Raw genomic sequence first — 18,726 nt, forward strand, 5'->3', positions numbered from 1 at the left:
AAAATTCAAACAGATCGTAAAAATCAGTCTGTCGACCGAGTTTAGTTCTGTTGGACTTAAATGAAAGGTAAACATGTCGATTTTCGGAAACCCTTTCGGAGATCCGGCATTGCGTCACTGTGGCCACCGGGAGCCTGTTACATCTGAAATAGTACCTTTGGAGACCCTTACTTTGACAACTTGTAGTTTCGTAACTAAATAAGTAATCTAAACCGTCTTCTTATTGTTGAATTGGTATTCACGTGGACTATGAATAGAGATTCTCAAATCACTTAGTTATTCATACCCAGTTCCGGAAATCCGGAACATACGAAAAGTAAGTTTCCACCGCAGTTTCGTTTATGTAATTCACATCGGTACTATTCGATTGATGGATATTTTGGCATAAAATTTCTCTATAATAAGGAACCAATTACCGGTGCACATCCCTTGAAAAATTCGGTCCAGTATGATCCACGCGGAACCGGTTCCTGGAGTCCTGGAAGCTGGCCAATCTGGACAATTCGATGAAATTACTCGGATTCATGCCAAAAATCAAATGAATTGCGTCCAACTCATAACGATTTATTATGTTTGAATGTATTTTGCCAAAAGAATGAATTGATGGTTATTCTGGTCCTATTGGAGCACCGAAATGACCACCGGAAAACCCGTAATATGGAATCACTAAGTTTTAGCACCAAAACTAGACATGCGACGGCTCAAACTTTATGATTTTGAATCCCTGTGACTCTTCTAATTCAATTATAGCGCCAACTCGAACGTCTTTCGATGGAAGATTAGCAACAAAAGTTGTTCGAGTTGGCGCTTTTATAAGTTTTGAGCACAACATAGCTATACGAAACATATATAGTATCTGAAATCTGCTTGATGTAAATAGCAGACAAGTCTGTATGCACTGAGGTTCACCGTTTTTAACTCCTTTTTGGTGTAATCGGAGACTTTTACGATTCAACTGATATTTTTGATAAAGCTTCGTATTATTTCATTATTAAGCTTACAAAATCGTAAAGTTACTGAGTAACATTTTCAAACTGATTGAATTTATTTGTTTTATTAATTGCTATAGAATTCCGTACAACTCTAATAAAACTATGCTAAAATTAAACATTACAGCACTTATTGAGATCTCTAAGCAAAATGTTACAATCACACGATCAATCTTTCACAGGTAGATTTGTTATGAATGAAACCTATCGATGTTTGTATGAATTTATTTACACTTTTTCTACCATCAATTTTAAAATGAAGTGTGTTTTCGTCAGCATTATTAATAATATTCTTATCTTTATTTAAGATATTTTCAGCCCTAGACTGGCTGCTAATCTGAGAATATTTGTCAGTAATTCTGATTGTATTACCATCGCAAACAAAAGCAATGTTCTGTCAATTCTCACAACAAACACATGGACAATAGTGTCAACATTGCACTGCTTTTGCAATTGGGTTGGAATATTGGATTTATGAAATGATATATCGCGACTGTCATTAGCACAAAGTGAACTTGTCAATATTCTAGAATCTATGACCTTATGTCGATAGGACAAAAAATCGAAGAGGAATAAACAGGGCATAAAAGGTCAAAAATCTTCTTTCAATGATGATTTAATTTCCCATAATGCAAATCACTTTCAACCTTTTGCCCTTTTGACCTTTTGCATTTTTGACCATTTGTCTTGTCTTCCTTTTGTCTTGCGTCTTATTGTCCTTTCGACCTTTTGTCTTTCGTTCGATTGTTCCTAAACCAAGTCAGAAAGATGAATATTGCTCTTGAGTTACAAATCATAATAGAAAAGAAGTTGTTTGACATACTTGTTGTAAAAGCAATGCAAATTTCAACAATGGATGAAAGCAAAGGAGAGGCAACACGAAAATTTAAATTTCGGCCTCGGCCTCTAAATTTTTAGGTCTAGAGCTGTCTAGAATATAGTCTACAAGATATTGACACTAGATTTTTGCAAAATTCACAGCGTAACAAAAATGACCTTTTTGCGTGTCTCAAGGATCAAATTATGTGTCTCTAGTAGATTTTGGGTCGCTGAATTTGATGTCGTTCTCAGAAATGTTCCAGCACGTCACAATTTTTAGCTACAGGTCGCCAAAGTTGTATAAACTTTTTGTTATTTAATCCATCAATCATGCAAAATACTACTTGAACCTTTAATTTAGATATAATTTGATTGTGAATTTTACCATTAAATTCAGTTTAAATCGATTCTTTCAACATGCTTGCATACATATAAAATTCTTCGTTTCTCTTATATGGCATAAGACAATACTTTTCAAAACCACCAAAAAGTAAAATTTTACCAGCGGTTGAATTATGAACTTTGTTGAAAACTATTGTTTAACACATGAAGTTTGAATTTTGTGACAAACTAAGCAAATAAATTGCCATACAATTTGGGAAACTTGTATGCAAGTTGGCTGAAATCGTCAAATTCAGCATTTTCAACAGTCAATATCTCAAAAACTAGACGTGCTATGATATTTTTGAAAACGGCAATGGATTCAGCAACCTCTTATTGAAGAAATAGTGGTATTTTGGTGCTTGAGACAAACACGTGTTCCGCAGTGATTTTCATCTAAATCCGTTTCAACAGTTCACCTTACCAAAATTTATTAATTTACGGTGCATTTAAAATGATATTACGAACAACAAAATTAAAAAAAAAAAGTTGCACTAGACCCCCCGATGGATTATTTTCATTTTAGCAGCAAATGAAAGAGGAAGGTCTTGTCTTTCATTGGTCCAAATTTGAGACATGCCGATTTTTTTGTTATAAAGTTATATGAAAAAGACACCGTGGGAAGTTTATATGATTTTTATGATTATGTAATCGAAGTTACCATTTGTGGCGATCGTTCAGCAACTGTGATCAAAGTTACCTTTGAAGATCTGAGCTGCCAATCGTCATCGACCTGATTTGTTATTCCTAATCAAGCCCTCATCAAGAGCAGACGTATTTTATTACAACTCTACAATAAACTGTTATTTGTTCATCAAGCTCTATTTACTACTTCCTTCCCACTTTTGAGATCCGAACAAGACCAAATCTCTTCAGGTTATGGGTCCCTCGGCGAAAGAGAATTACGGAATTCCTCAACTGAAAGGGGAGAACTTTGCGAACTGGCAGTTTAGAGTGAAGTTGCATATGGAAGCCGCAGAAGTTTCAGAAGCGCTAGAAGAAGATGTTCCAGGTGCAGATCCCGAACGGAAGAGGTTTCTTCAAATGGACCGGAAGGCCAAATCCTTACTGGTCAGCTTCATCTCGGATGAGTGTCTCGAGATAGTTCGGGAAAAGCAAACGGCCAAGGGCAGGATCGTCAATGCGCAGTCATTTTCAAGCTTTCGATGACCTTGTACGGCAGCTCAAGACAGCAGGTGCTAAGTTAGAAGAGAACGATTTAGTATCGCAGCTGTTCCTGACATTACCGGACAGCTACGATCCTGTTGTTACGGCGTTAGAAAACATGAATGAAACTGAACTTACGCTGGAAGTTGTGAAACAAAGATTATTGGCTGAGGAAATGAAGCGCACAGATCGTTATGAAGACCCTATTCAAGAAAAGGGAGCAGCGTTTGTGGGAGGACGGAATAAGAAAGTCAAGAAGTTTACGGGAAAATGTCACCACTGTGGCAAAGTCGGGCATATGCAGAAAGACTGCCGGCTGAAGAAACATCAAGGTGAAGCGAATTCGGCATGTGAAGCGAAGGCAGTCTCCTTCATGGTGAACCGAACCTCATCGTTGAAGAAATCCAATCAAATTGTGTTTTGCGTTGACTCGGGATGTAGTGACCGCCTGGTCAACAACAAGGATTATCTTCAGTCCCTGCGGAAGTTGGAAAAACCGTTCGTTGTGGATGTAGTCAAGGATGGTGTGACGTTGATCGGAGAGTACGAAGGTGAGATACGAGGTTTCACCAAAACTGGGATCCGGTTTGAGATGAAGAATGTGGTTTATCTGCCAGACCTCCGTGAGAATTTGTTGTCTGTGAAGAAGCTATCCGAAGCTGGCATCGAGCTGTCGTTTACCGGTAAAACTGGAAGAAATTCAGCTATAATGAAGCATGACGGTGAAGTAATTGCAGAAGCGTTCCCCAACCTGTGTGGAGCTGAGGTGAGTTCAATATGGCATCGCCGTCTGGGTCATGCCAGCCAAAATTCCATGGATAATCTTATGAAGCACGGAATGGTTACCGGAATCCAAGAAAAGCTGAAGAAAATCGATTTCTGTGAAACATGTGTCAAGGGAAAGCAGTGTAGAGATCCGTTTAATGGTTGCCGTGAACGAACAAGTCGTGCTTTGGAGCGGATACACTCGGATGTCTGTGGACCCATAGATCCTCCAGCGTGGGATGGATCCCGCTATTTTGTTTCATTCATAGACAACTTCAACCACATTGCTGTAATTTACACCATCAAGAGGAAATCACAGGTATAAGATTGCTTTAAAGAATATGTGGCGATGGCGTCAGCCCATTGGAACCTCAAGATCAGCAAGTTGACTGTAGACCAAGGCACTGAATATTGTTCGAATGAGCAACGGAAGTTTTACAGGCAGAAGGGAATCCTGATCCAGCCAACGGTCGCTTACTCACCGCAGCAAAATGGTGTTGCGGAGCGATTCAATCGCACGTTGGTTGAGAAGGTAAGATGCATGCTAATCTACTCAAGAATGCCAAAAAATATGTGGTGTGAAGCTGCGTTTACTGCAACGTACCTGCTGAATAGAAGCCCGACCATGGCAATTCGAGAAAAGATTACCCTTGCTGAATGTTGGACCAGAACTAAACCGGATTTAGGGAAGCTACGAATATTTGGATGCAAAGCATTTGCATGGATACCTACCCAACTGAGGAAGAAGCTGGATGGAAAAAGCCGTGAAGGAGTCATGATCGGATATGCTCCGAACGGTTACCGTTTATGGGATAGGTCAGCAAGAAAAGTTTTCATTGCGAGAGATGTACGCTTCAATGAGTCCTGTATGCCGTTTGCAACAAATTCGGAGCCGGTTGATGATAGTCCGCTGATGATTCCAATACGTTACGAGCAAGAGGGGGAGAATCAAGTTGATGATGCTGCGAACGATGTGGAAACCGGCCGTGAAAGTAACACAGATAATGATGATGAAGATGCTGATCAAGTTTCCGAAAATTTCCCCGATGAACTGAGTACAGACGAGGACGAATCTCAAGTTGAAGACCGACACGATACACAACCTGAGGCGCTCCTTTCGCATTCAAGACGTGAAGACTGCATAGAGTCAACCACGAGGCGCAGCGAACGGGAGCGCAGACTCCCAGGTAAGTTCCTGGATTTTTTCACCGGTTTTAGAGCAACCTCTGCTGTTAAAATTCCCAACCATGTAGATTCACCGACGACCTATGCGGATATCACAGACCGTGATGATAGGGCGCTCTGGTATGCTGCTGTGAACGACGAGCTAAAATCCTTGAAGGACAATCAAGTTTGGAAGATCGTTCAATGCCCGGATGGTGTGAGACCGTTACAATCGAAATGGGTTTTCTGTACTAAACAAGACGAAAACGGCGTTGTCATCAGACACAAGGCAAGACTTGTAATCAAGGGTTACCTGCAGAAACTTGGATTGGACTATCAAGAGACGTATGCTCCAGTGGCAAAACTCACGACGATACGGACAGTATTGGCAGTTGGCGTTCAAAAAGGGTATTACTTCCACCAGATGGATGTGAAAACAGCTTTTCTGCATGGCGAATTACGCGAGCAGATTTACATGGCGATTCCAGACGGAGTGAAGGCGAACCATGGTGAAGTGTGCCAACTGAAGAAGTCCCTTTATGGCCTTAAGCAGTCGCCAAGATGTTGGAACAAGAAATTCAACAATGTCATTTTGAAGCTCGGATTCAAGAGGTCTAGACATGATTATTGTCTTTATGTGCGACTTGGAAAAACAGCCGGTGAAACCATATTCTTGGTACTTTACGTGGATGACCTACTTATAGCTGGAGCCCATTTGAGCGAAATTCAGGCCCTGAAACTGCAGCTGTCCCGTGTGTTCAATATGACCGACTGTGGAGTAGTGAAGCACTTTCTTGGGGTCAAGATCCAATACGATCAGCAAAACGGAAGAATGGAATTATCGCAGAAAGCTAATATAGCGAAGATGCTTGAAAAATTCGGTATGGCTGAATGCAATTCATCACGTAGTTCTATGGAGAAAGGTCTACAACTAAATAAAACCCAAGGTGAGCGAACCCAAGAGCCATACCCGACCAGACGGAAGAAACAAGATTATAACAGAATGTGTTCTCCTGATATGATTATTTTATATCACCAGTTGTTATAAAACATGTACCGTTAGTAGTTAAAATAACAAAAATTCTAACAAAATTTGCACCAATTTAAACTAAAATATAACAAACCCTGTTACAAATATAACAAAATTATTACAGAATGTGTTGCAAGGATGTTACAAAATATCAAAATTATTGCAAACTATGTTACTGTTTATGACATCGGATGTTATTTGCAACAAACTTACAAATGCGATGTCAAAAATATAACAAATGTTGTTACAAACGTGTTACTAAAAATATAACAAGTTGAGAACAAATCCATTTTGATAACAAAATTATATCAAATTCTGTTATTTTTAACTGCTGCTGATAGGAATGTGTTAAAATCTTGTTAGGTGGTTCTGGTCGGGTATCGATAGCTTCTAGGAAATCTGATGTACACGATGATGTCGACAAGGCCGGATATCTGCTTCTCTGTTGGGTACCTTGGCAGATTTCAACAACAACCAAATCAACAGCACTGGATGGCACTCAAACGTGTCGTACGTTATTTAAAAGGAACTCAACATATAGTGATGGAATTCAAACGGTACGACCACGCGAAGCCGCTTATTGGTTTTGCTGATGCGGACTGGGCTGGTGATCGAGAAGATCGCAAGTCAGTGAGCGGATAAATTTTTCAAGTCTATGGAAACACCATATCGTGGTCTAGCAAGAAACAAACAAGTGTTGCAATGTCATCGAGCGAAGCCGAATACGTTGCCTTGAGTTGTGCTACTGCCGAAGCTATATGATTGACAGGTATTCTGGAGGATTTAGGAGTGAAGCAAATCGAACCGGTTACGATGTTCGAAGATAATCACGGATGCATCGGTATGGCGAAAAATTTGGAGTCCAAACGAGCTAAACATATAGACATCCGATATCATTTTGTCCGTGATCATGTTGCCGAAGGGAAGATTGACGTACGACCAATAGGAACAAAGGATCAATTGGCTGACATATGTACGAAGGCACTAGATGGTGATCGTTTTGCTACTCTCCGGAAGAATCTAGGGTTACACGATCGAGAGGGGGTGTAATCGAAGTTACCATTTGTGGCGATCGTTCAGCAACTGTGATCAAAGTTACCTTTGAAGATCTGAGCTGCCAATCGTCATCGACCTGATTTGTTATTCCTAATCAAGCCCTCATCAAGAGCAGACGTATTTTATTACAACTCTACAATAAACTGTTATTTGTTCATCAAGCTCTATTTACTACTTCCTTCCCACTTTTGAGATCCGAACAAGACCAAATCTCTTCAGATTACCTTACCCAGAGATGTCCAGAAATAACTTTATACACAATGCTCAGGCGGCCTATTTTTCAAAAGTTCTCAAAACCAAAAATTCGTGTTTTCTTATGAATTCCAATCACATTAGAAGAGAAACTTCAAAGTTTGAGCCGCAAGCAGGTGAATTCTCATGTTATAAAAAATGGCCTTCGTTGTCACCATAACTTCGGTAACTTCTAACCAATTTTGAAACTTTTAGCACTTTTATCTTCAAATTTTATGAAAACTTTGTAAAACGTCAAATTATCTAAAATCAAAACTTGTTTCAATAAAAAGTAGTTTACTCCAAATTTTTCCTCATTTTTCTAAAAAAAATATCTTTGCTTAACTATAACTTATTGAACCGATTAGAAATCGTTTTGCATGGTTCAAAACTTATTTAATTGTTTTTAAATCATCACATTTTACTAAAAAAAAATGTTTTTGAAAAATGACGGTTTTTTTCTTCAAATGTTTGTCAGTTAAACAATATGTTTAAAGCTGAAACGCCCGAGATGAACTAGCCCAGGGCTAAAAATCTCGTTAATAAAGATAGAAAAAAAAAGCTGAAACTGGTTTTCCTCATATGTTTATCCTTTGAAAAGGACTTTGCAACACTTTTTAAATAATTTTGAAACAAAAATATTTATGCACTATTCAACTCGTAATTAAAACAAGATGCTTTATAAACTTAAATTTTATAGGAAAAATGTAATTTTCGGCAAAAAAAACTTAAGTACAGTGGGATTCTGTTTTTGGCATGCTCCATTTTTTGCAGCCCCCCATTTTTGCAACATTTTTGAATACCATTAAAATTTGTTATTTTTTGTAATTATTAAATAAATTGCGTTATCCTCCATTAAATAAATTGCGTAATTCCGTTAATTCTGCTATCCTGATTAGCAGAAGAATCAACATATAATCCATAAAAAGAGCGCTTACTTTACTATATTGTATATTATTTTTTTTAAGAATTCCAATGTGCCATTTATTGCCGGCACCATGACAAATGCGAACACAGTCCAAACCTGGGAGGGAGAAACCGATACAAAAATTATGTACGTCATAGTGAGCCGAGATTCTGCTGTCACGAACTGTCACTGTGAGCCCAGATCTTGAAGAATGGACAAACTTGATAAAAGCGCGTAATTGATCAAAACAAATTTTTGCATTCCAACAAAGTTGACAACAGTCGGTTGAAAATCAATTCCTGCAACACCCAAAAGCAATGCCACGATACCTAGTACTTTTTAATTTGATCGAATATAAAGTAATGAAACACGCATCTTTTTACTGTTTTCAATCATTATTAAAACTGAATGCACATAAAACTATGGCCCTTTTTCCAAGTTTGTCCAGAAAGATCGAAGGTACACAATAAAAGAAAACTAGCGATTTTCCCCAAGCCAGCCTTGATTGTCGTTGGTGAGCGGGAGTTATCTTGCAATTTGGAAAAGTGTTGTGTCATATTTCGTGTGTAGTATCGGTGCCTCCCTCCCAGGTCCAAACTACAATTTATTCTCAAAAATATCATTGAAGCAAGCGAAAATACGATTGAGAGATTTTTTCCGTGGTATTAGTTTGTATATTGATCTTTCTGCGTCAACTATTTAGAGCTACGTTCCCTCTTCGTTAGAGATTCTGACGTTATATTTGTTTAGAGGCGATCCAGAATACTATACAATATTTTTAATCAAGGATACGGGTCTCACCATAATCAAAATGTTAGCTACGAGCTAGGTCTATGAGTTTCCTAACTGTAGCCTAGATAATTCTCAGGGGATTCTTGATTCTTAGGGGACTTCTCAGAAATTTCAACGGATTCTTAAGGGTGTCTACAGATTCCTAGAGGCCACTAGAGGTTTCTTGTGGGATCCCTAAACTCTTAAGATTTGTAGGGCATCCTGTAAATTCCTAGCGGGATATTCTGGATTCCTAGTGGTATTTTGAGTATTTCTGACAAAATCTTGGGGATTTTGAAAAAGTTTCCTGAGGAATTTAAGGAGTACTAGTGGTAGCCTAAATATTTATTATTTTAAATTTTTTTATCGAAACTTGAGAATTTTCAGCAAAAGTTTTCCTATAAATTCTTTATGAGCACCTGAAGATTCCTATCAGGCTCTTTAGGTTCCATAAAAGGATCCTGTTATAAATGTCCCGTTGATTTCATAAGGTAGGTGTAAAACATATCATTTATGGATCATAAGATGAAGTTGTTTATGTTTATGTTTATGTTTATGCCCTTTTGTTTGCAATCAATCATTCATTATGAAATGCTTAACTTTATCTGGAACATAAATTAGAGGAGCAATTCTAAACATATCAAATGTCAAATTTAGCTTTAGTCTTAAAGTTAAACTGATTTTTAATGTTTATTAAATAAAAAAAACTAATGCTGTTTTGCAATACCCAGCGCTTTTATTTGGAAAGTATGTCTTTGTAAGAATGCAGTAATACATATTTTTTTCGTATTCTTACACAGCTTACAGAAAATGTTCAGTTCTTGAAAAAAGGATACTAATGCGATTATTGATGTCACATAGCTCACTCATACAAATGGTGTTATAAAGCTCCTAAAAAATCATTGAAGATGATGAGGCGTAAAAAGTATGTAGAACGTTTGCCAAAAAAAAAAACATTACGGGGCTATAGATTCATAGCATACAGTACAACCCTCCGGAACACTGCTCCGAAGTGAACCGTTCCGAAGTCTCGATGTGATATGGTTCCACAAGAATGATGTAATAACACTCTAATCATGTTTTCAAAACCAGTAGTTGAAAAATAAAATTTTAAATATGGGTTCCGATTTTTAAACGGTTTCGTTTTTGGCAACTGAAAATTTCGACTTTGTTGCCAAAAACGGAATCCCACTGTAATCCAAAGAAATTTGATTTTTTTTTTCTTTAAAAAATCATGTTTTTGGGTAGTTTTTGTTACAAAACTAAGTGAAAACCATTTTTTAGAAAAATGTGTTGTACGAACAGTTTGGAAACAACTGAATTTGCTTCAAAAACATGTGAAAAGATTTGAAATCGGTTGAGTAGTTATGAAGTTATGGCCAAACAAATATGAAATTTGAGTGAAATGAAGAAAAAATTGGAAAAAAAACTACTATTAACTTAGACTAGATTCGATTTTAGACAAATTTGTTCTAAAAAGTTTTCATAAATTTAATTTTGATGATAATGGTGCTAAAAGATTCAAAATTGGTTAGAAATTACCGAAGTTATGATGACTTCACTGAAGGTCATTTTTTATAACTTGAAAATTCACCTTCAAGACGCTTGCGCCACCTCTAAATCTTAATATTTTAGGCTCAAACTTTGAGGTTTCTCTTCTAATATGATTTAAATTCATAAAAGCACACGAATTTTTGGTTTTGAGAACTTTTGAAAAATAAGCCGCATCCTAATGATCACCCATTGTGAGCTTATAGTTTGAGTAAACGTCAAAATTATTGAAAACATATTACACGTTTAATACAGGGTATGTCTTCTATACTATATCACTAAGGGTGGTCGGGGCAGTTTGGCCAATGGGGTGGAATGAGCACCACTGGAAAACTCCATAAATTCCTCAAATTTCATCTGAAATAACATGCAATCCCAAAGATGACAGGAAAATAAAACAATAGGCATGTTATAAGTCAGTGTTCAAAACTCAAAGAAAAAGAAATAAATGGTATTCGAAGAAACTGCTCATATTGCCCCGAATGACTCTTCCAAATTTGATCATTGTGATAATGATGTTTTTTAAATTTAATCTTTTTGCATTGATTGTTTATAGGGTGACCATCTTTTGAAGACTCAAAATCAGGACATTTTTAAAATTTTCACAACTTAGGGCGCTTTGGCATTGGGGGTTTTTCTCGGCCAATTTGTCTGAAACTTTGCAATAAGAAGCATTTTAATTCGATGCATGTTGTGGCCAAATATGAGGTTAGTAGCTTTCAAAAACCCCACTGCCAAAGTGAATCAAAAGTACCAAGAATAGGATCCGGCCCTACCTGTGCAAGCTCTGTTTTAGCTCCAATTCCAAATATGTTCCCAATTTACGTATGTTCCCAAATATACTTATGTTCCCAATTATGCTTATGTTCCCAATTCCCAATAGCATTTTAAGTTTTTTTTTTCTCAATTTTCAATGTCAAGGACTTGTAATGTAAAATCACGAGACACTTCTGATTAGCCTAATACCTGCTAATACTTACAAATCCTTAAATATAACTAGGTTATCTTTTGCTAAGACAATAAGAATCTTATAGGAATCTGTCGAGGGTCTCTGAATATTAATTTAGATATCCCACGAAATCCTACACATTGTTGCAGCTATTTACCGATGATTTGAAAAAAAGGAATGTTTAGCGTCTGATCAAGATTTCGGTAGGTGATAACTAAGAATGTCAAAAACAGCCACTTAAAAACTTAAACGAAACCCACCTAGAACCTTTTGGGAGATCATAGTGCCAGGAAGTAACGGTAGCATTCCTCGAATCGTGGTTCTACAGCGAATATGCTAATAATCTTTTTAAGAATTTCATGGAAAAGCTTAAAAGAAAATAATACAAAGCTTGATTTTTCCATAAAGGTCTTAAAATAATTCGCTAAGGATCGATCTCGCCATGAATTCATGAAGAGTCCTACAAAAATCAATCAAAGTTTTTAGGAGAAATCCGTCAAAGGTTTCTAATATATAGAACCAAACAGTTTTTCTACACGATTCTCTGAAACATTCGTACAGGATCTCTCCAGAACTTTGTTTAGACATGGTGTGCAGTACGAGAAGTAAGACGAAGGAAATCCCTCTTTGTGATGCATCAAAATATTGAAACGAATAAAGGAAATACCGTGGTTTCTACTATCTGTGCTAAAAAAGCAGGACAAATCTTAAAATATGAAAAATAAATCAGGACGCCTCAAAAGAAACTCAAAATCAGGACATGTCCTGCTAAATCAGGACGGATGGTAACCCTAATTGTTTATAGATAATAATAACTTTCAAGTGTAGTGGAAAAAAAACTTGAATTTTTAGATTATATGAGATAATTTTACAACCAAAAATAGAATGCTCATATCATCGCATCGGTAAAAAATCGACTCTAAAATGATAAATTTTAAAAAACCATCCTTTCATTCATGAACATTTATTTTAAATTTATTTATTTGGCCTCTTGCTTCCATTGTTTGCCTATGTTTTGTCAAGAAATAATTCTCCTATCAATATTACAAATGATTCAAAAGGAATTTGCTATTGTTTTAAGTATAGGGGAAGAGGTGGTAAAATGAACATCGTGCCATATACCGAGAGAAAACAAATTTGATTGAATTTTCATCCCGCACGGACGATTTAGCGCATACATCGGAGTGTTCGGGTTGATACGAATTGAAGTGAAAATACCTACGAAAAATAAGATTTTAGAGAACCACGTTTGAAAATTAGAAAAGACGTAACTTTTAGCTTGGGAGTCTTGAGGTTTTTCAGTGAGGTGAATATCGTTATGATATGATGTCAAATCTGATACCATAAGATTTCTTTTTGTATGGGTTACAATCATTAATGGATGTAGTTTCGAGAATGCAATGGAAATTTTCCAAAAAATTATGCTTGTTTTTAATTATGAATCGTAGTTTACGGCTAACCAGCCGAGTGGAAATTTAACAACTACTGAAAAGCTAAACATTACATATACTTTGCAATTGGATTAAATGGACAAATTGATGTGAAGTTTTGCGAAAAAGTTACACGTCTTCTCAGTGAGAATCGAACTCACGACTCCCTGATCTTTAGTTAGGGCGCGTTACCCCTACGCCATGAGAGGACTCATGGACGCAGAAGTTAACCTGAATTCGGCAGTGCGCATCGTACCTTCGTGCTGTGCGTACACGAATTCTCTCTGCTCTTGGAAGTTTTCTTAAAAACTACCTAAAGCAATAAAACAGTACTTTCCAGTGCTACAAAAACAGTACTTTTCAGTGCTAAAATTAAAAACGGTACTTTTCAGTGCTACTAAACCAGTACTTTTCAGTACTATTTTTTCTACTATTGATCCCTTTACGATCCTTGTTTGGACCCGTGCCTTAGATTTTTCGTTGGACCCGTTGGCGAAAACTAGCGGTGGTAATCCTTCTTGGACACCGTCTTGGGAAAAAACCTCTTAGGAGGTCACGTCTTCTTCCGTTTATTAACTTAACATGGTATCAACAACAAACAAAAGGAAGGGTGAATCTCTGAATTCACTACTTCCTTCCAAAAAAGTGGGTTTTAAGACTGTCACTACACGTGGCAAGAATGGAAAAAAGGACGTTTCCCCGGAATGCGAACTTTCTTTCAAGGGTGAAATGAATAATTTTATCGAAATGAGCAATCAGTTCGATGCTCTAGACTAGACAAATCGAAGCAGCCTCTAGCCTAGGCTCTTCTATTCAAGTGAGAAAGCAAAGAGTCCCGCCTATCGTGGTCAGTTGTTCCGAATTTGAGGGGTTTAGGCAGGAGATCTTGAACTACATCAGGGGAATCAAGGTTTCCTTCCAAATCGCAAAGGAAGGAGACTGTCGCGTTTTGCCGGAAACTCTTAAAGATCGCAAACTTCTTCTCAAACATCTCGAAGAGAAGAAGCACAGTTTTTTTTACTTATGACGACAAAACTGAACGTTTGTTCAAAATTTTCTTGAAAGGTTTCTCAAGTGACTATAAGTCACCTGAAGAGATCAAAAATGGAATTGATGATTTACTTGGATTTTCCCCAGTCCAAGTAATCATTATGAAAAAGAGAACCCAATCTGGGCATTGTTCGGAAAGGGCTTTCTCAAGAATATTATTTAGTTCACTTAAACAAAAAAGAACTAAATAATATTAAAGCTTTAGAAAAAGCAAAACTTATGTTCGATGTCCGTGTGACATGGGAAGATTTCCAGAAACCTGGAGGAAATTACCAGAACCCCACTCAGTGCTGTTGGTGCCAAAAGTGGGGTCATGGAATAAAAAATTGCCGCATGGATGCTAAATGAATGATTTGCGGAGGTTCTTCCCACGCCAAGGACGTCTGTCCAGTGAAGGAAGATACCACCAAGTTCATATGCTCGAATTGCGGGGCTAATCATAAGTCAAATGTTTGGAATTGCCCTTCACGCAAGAGAGTCGTCGAGGCTCGTGCCAGGCAGATGAAAGATAATATCCTTTACGATAACGGTCGTTTCCGGAATTTCCCTGGTAGAGTATCGAACAATACTAATTTTTCAGTTAACGATCGCTTGATTAGGATTCATACCCATCATGAAGATCATAATCATGCTCATTCGCAAACTAATTTTAATCCGCTGGGTAGCCGTTCGAATCTTTTAATTTCGAATGTATCTACCCACGGTAAATCCTTTGCCGATATCGTAGCAGGTAATTTGAACTCCTCCCCTATTCGTACTATGAGTACCCATTCTACTTGTTTCAAATCAAATGGAAAAAAAACCCTACCGCACCAGGGAATTCCGCTTCTTCGTCTACCGGAAATTCTAATGGGAAATCACATGACATGTCTGCCTCTGATTTTAATTTTCTAACTGAACAATTGAATCTAATGATTGATGCAATGTTCCAAGCCACCACTATGACTGAAGCAGTCCAAGTAGGTGTAAAATTTACAAATCAAATTGTTATTGGATTACGTTTTTCTAATGGATCCAAATAATAATTTAAATATTTTAAATTGGAATACTCGTTCTCTGAATGGTAAAGAGGACGAGCTGTTTAATTTTCTTACAGCTAATAACGTGCATATAGCAGTTATTACCGAAACTTATTTAAAACCTGGATCCAAACTAAAAAAAAGATCCTAACTTTTTTGTTTATCGTAATGATCGACTTGATGGGGCATGTGGGGGAATTGCAATCATCATTCATAGGCGTATAAAACATCAACTGTTTTCATCATTTGAAACTAAAGTTTTGTTGAAACACAGTTTGGTAAATATACTTTCATAGCTGCCTATTTGCCTTTTCAATGCTCTGGGCAGCAAGTTAATTTTCTCCAAACTGACTTGCGTAAATTGACTCGCAATAAGTCAAAATTTTTATCATTGGTGACTTTAATGCCAAACATCGGTCATGGAATAATTCTCAAAGTAATTCCAACGGCAGAATTTTATTTGATGAGTGCTCTTCAGGATATTTCTCAATTCAATACACTGATAGCCCTACATGTTTTTCCTCTTCTAGAAATCCTTCTACGATTGATTTGGTCTTAACCGACTCTAGTCATCTTTGTAGCCAACTGATTACTCATGCTGATTTTGATTCTGATCATGTCCCTGTTACATTTCAAATATCCCAAGAAGCGATTCTCAATCCTATAAGCTCCACTTTCAATTATTTACGAGCCGACTGGAATATATATGAAACGTATGTTGACTCTAATCTTGATGTTAACATTTCTTTAGAAACTAAACTTGATATTGACAGTGCTCTTGAAACTTTAACAAATTCCATTGTTGAAGCCCGGAGCATTGCAATTCCAAAATGTGAAGTGAAATTTGAATCCGTGATTACAGACGATGATCTTAAACTCTTAATCCATCTTGAAAACGTGAGGAGAAGGCAATTTTTACGCACTCGCAATCCTGCTATGAAAATTATATGACAGGATTTGCAGAAAGAAATCAAGAAACGTTTTACACAATTAAGAAACAAAAATTTTGAAAATAAGATTTCTCAACTGGACCCTGGCTCTAAGCCCTTTTGGAAATTATCTAAAATTTTGAAAAAACCTCAGAAGCCAATACCGGCATTGAAAGAGGAAAACAAATTATTACTAACTAATTACGAAAAAGCTCAAAAACTTGCTATGCAGTTTGAAAGTGCGCACAATTTTAATTTAGGACTTACTAGTCCAATTGAAAATCAAGTTACTCAGAACTTCGAAAATATTCTCAATCAAGAGAACGTTTTCGAAAATGCCTGGGAGACTGATTTGGAAGAAGTGAGAACTATTATTAAAAAATTCAAAAATATGAAAGCTCCTGGCGATGATGGAATTTTCTACATCCTCATCAAGAAACTTCCAGAAAGTAGCTTATCATTTTTAGTTGATATATTTAACAAATGTTTTCAATTAGCATATTTTCCTGACAAATGGAAAAATGCTAAGGTTGTTCAAATTTTAAAACCAGACAAATATCCTGCAGAGACTTCTAACTATCGTCCAATCAGTTTGCTTTCCTCCATCAGTAAACTTTTTGAAAAGGTTATTTTGAACAGAATGATGGCCCACATCAACGAAAATTCAATTTTTGCCAATGAACAGTTCGGATTCCGCCATGGACATTCGACCACTCATCAACTTTTACGTGTAACAAATTTGATCCGTTCCAACAAATCTGAAGGCTATTCTACTGGTCTTGCTCTTCTAGACATAGAAAAAGCATTCGACAGTGTTTGGCATGAAGGTATGATTGTAAAATTGAAAAACTTTAATTTTCCAACATACACTGTTAGAATAATTCAAAGTTATCTATCAAATCGTACACTTCAGGTTAATTATCAGAACTCCAGATCTGAAAGACTTCCTGTAAGAGCTGGTGGCTGGCAGCATTTTGGGACCAATATTATACAATATTTTCACATCTGACTTACCTGAGTTACCTTAGGGATGTCAAAAATCTTTGTTTGCGGATGACACAGGCCTCTCCGCCAAAGGACGAAGCCTGCGTGTCATCTGTAGTCGATTGCAAAAAAGTTTGGATATTTTTTCTTCATACTTGCAAAAATGGAAGATTTCTCCTAATGCTTCCAAAACTCAACTAATAATATTCCCACATAAACCAAAAGCTCTTTATTTGAAACCTTCAAGTAGACATGTTGTCACAATGAGAGGGGTTCCAATAAATTGGTCAGATGAAGTTAAGTATCTAGGGCTCATGCTAAATAAGAATTTAACTTTCAAAAATCACATTGAGGGTATTCAAGCCACATGTAATAAATATGTAAAATGTCTCTATTCCCTTATTAATAGAAAATCAAAGCTTTGTCTTAAGAACAAGCTTTTGATATTCAAACAAATTTTCAGGCCAGCCATGTTGTATGCTGTACCAATATGGACTAGCTGTTGTAATACCAGGAAGAAAGCTCTGCAGAGAATTCAAAATAAAATGTTGAAAATGATTCTGAGGCTTCCTCCCTGGTATAGTACCAATGAGTTACATAGAATATCCAATGTTGAAACATTGGAACAAATGGGGATTTTTTTATTATCGTACAAATTGGGCCGAAGGGTCTCAGATTTTCATGAAACTTTTTCCACAGGCAGGGCTCATGGATATATGAATAAAAAAAAATTGAGAAAAAATCAGGGTCGCCTATTTTTCCGGATAACTCAGGTGAAAATTTTTTGTTTTCCCTTGACACTACTTACTTTGAAAAATCATAACTCAAGAACGAAGCATCGTAGAAACAAAGTTTTTATATGAAAATTTAAGCAAATTTTCTCAAAAATCAAAAAAAAAATGAACTAGAAAAAGTTTTCCACAAAATTTTCCTCCGTTGGGAAAATTCGTAAAGAAAAGCCGGAAAAACTATGCCCGAACTCGTGGAAAATTTTCAAAAAAATATTTTCGAGAAGGTAATTTTATAAGCTTTAATCACTGAAATTTTTGGAATGCACTTTTTTTCGTTTTTGAGTTATGGCCAATTTTGTGAAAAATGTCCAGATGTACCATATACAGTGCTGTTCTGAATAATAGCAGCGCATGTCGATTTTGATACAAAATGCTCAACTTTGACATGCTGTAGTTTTGTTCCCATTCAAGCAATCGAGTTGAAATTTTCTCCACAGAACTACAAATATGCCCAATTTTGTAAACACAAAATTTCAAAATTTTCTAAGCCCCTGCCCCTGAATTTCGGCTTGACATTATAGTTTTAAATTGTATATTACTTACGATTGGAACAATCTTCTCCTACTTATCAAACCTACACCTAAACCGAAAATGTTTAAAATATTTGTAGAAGAAAAATTTTAAAATGAAAAACTGCTATTTTTTCGAAAAATTTCACCTAGTGTCTCACTTTTCGGCAGGGACTCAGAAAAAACTGAAATTTTGTAGTTACGAAATTGATCATATTTGTAGTTCTGTGGAGA

General features: G+C 36.6%; 1 protein-coding gene across 6 annotated transcripts in view; it reads right to left on the bottom strand.

The window, feature by feature from the left end:
• Nucleotides 1-18,726, bottom strand: part of LOC5572766 (mitochondrial thiamine pyrophosphate carrier) — a 35,550-nt gene that overhangs the window by 1,898 nt on the left and 14,926 nt on the right. The gene's annotated exons all lie outside the window — the stretch shown is intronic.

The sequence above is a fragment of the Aedes aegypti genome, chromosome 2, assembly GCF_002204515.2.
Source record: "Aedes aegypti strain LVP_AGWG chromosome 2, AaegL5.0 Primary Assembly, whole genome shotgun sequence".
NCBI lineage: Eukaryota > Metazoa > Arthropoda > Insecta > Diptera > Culicidae > Aedes > Aedes aegypti.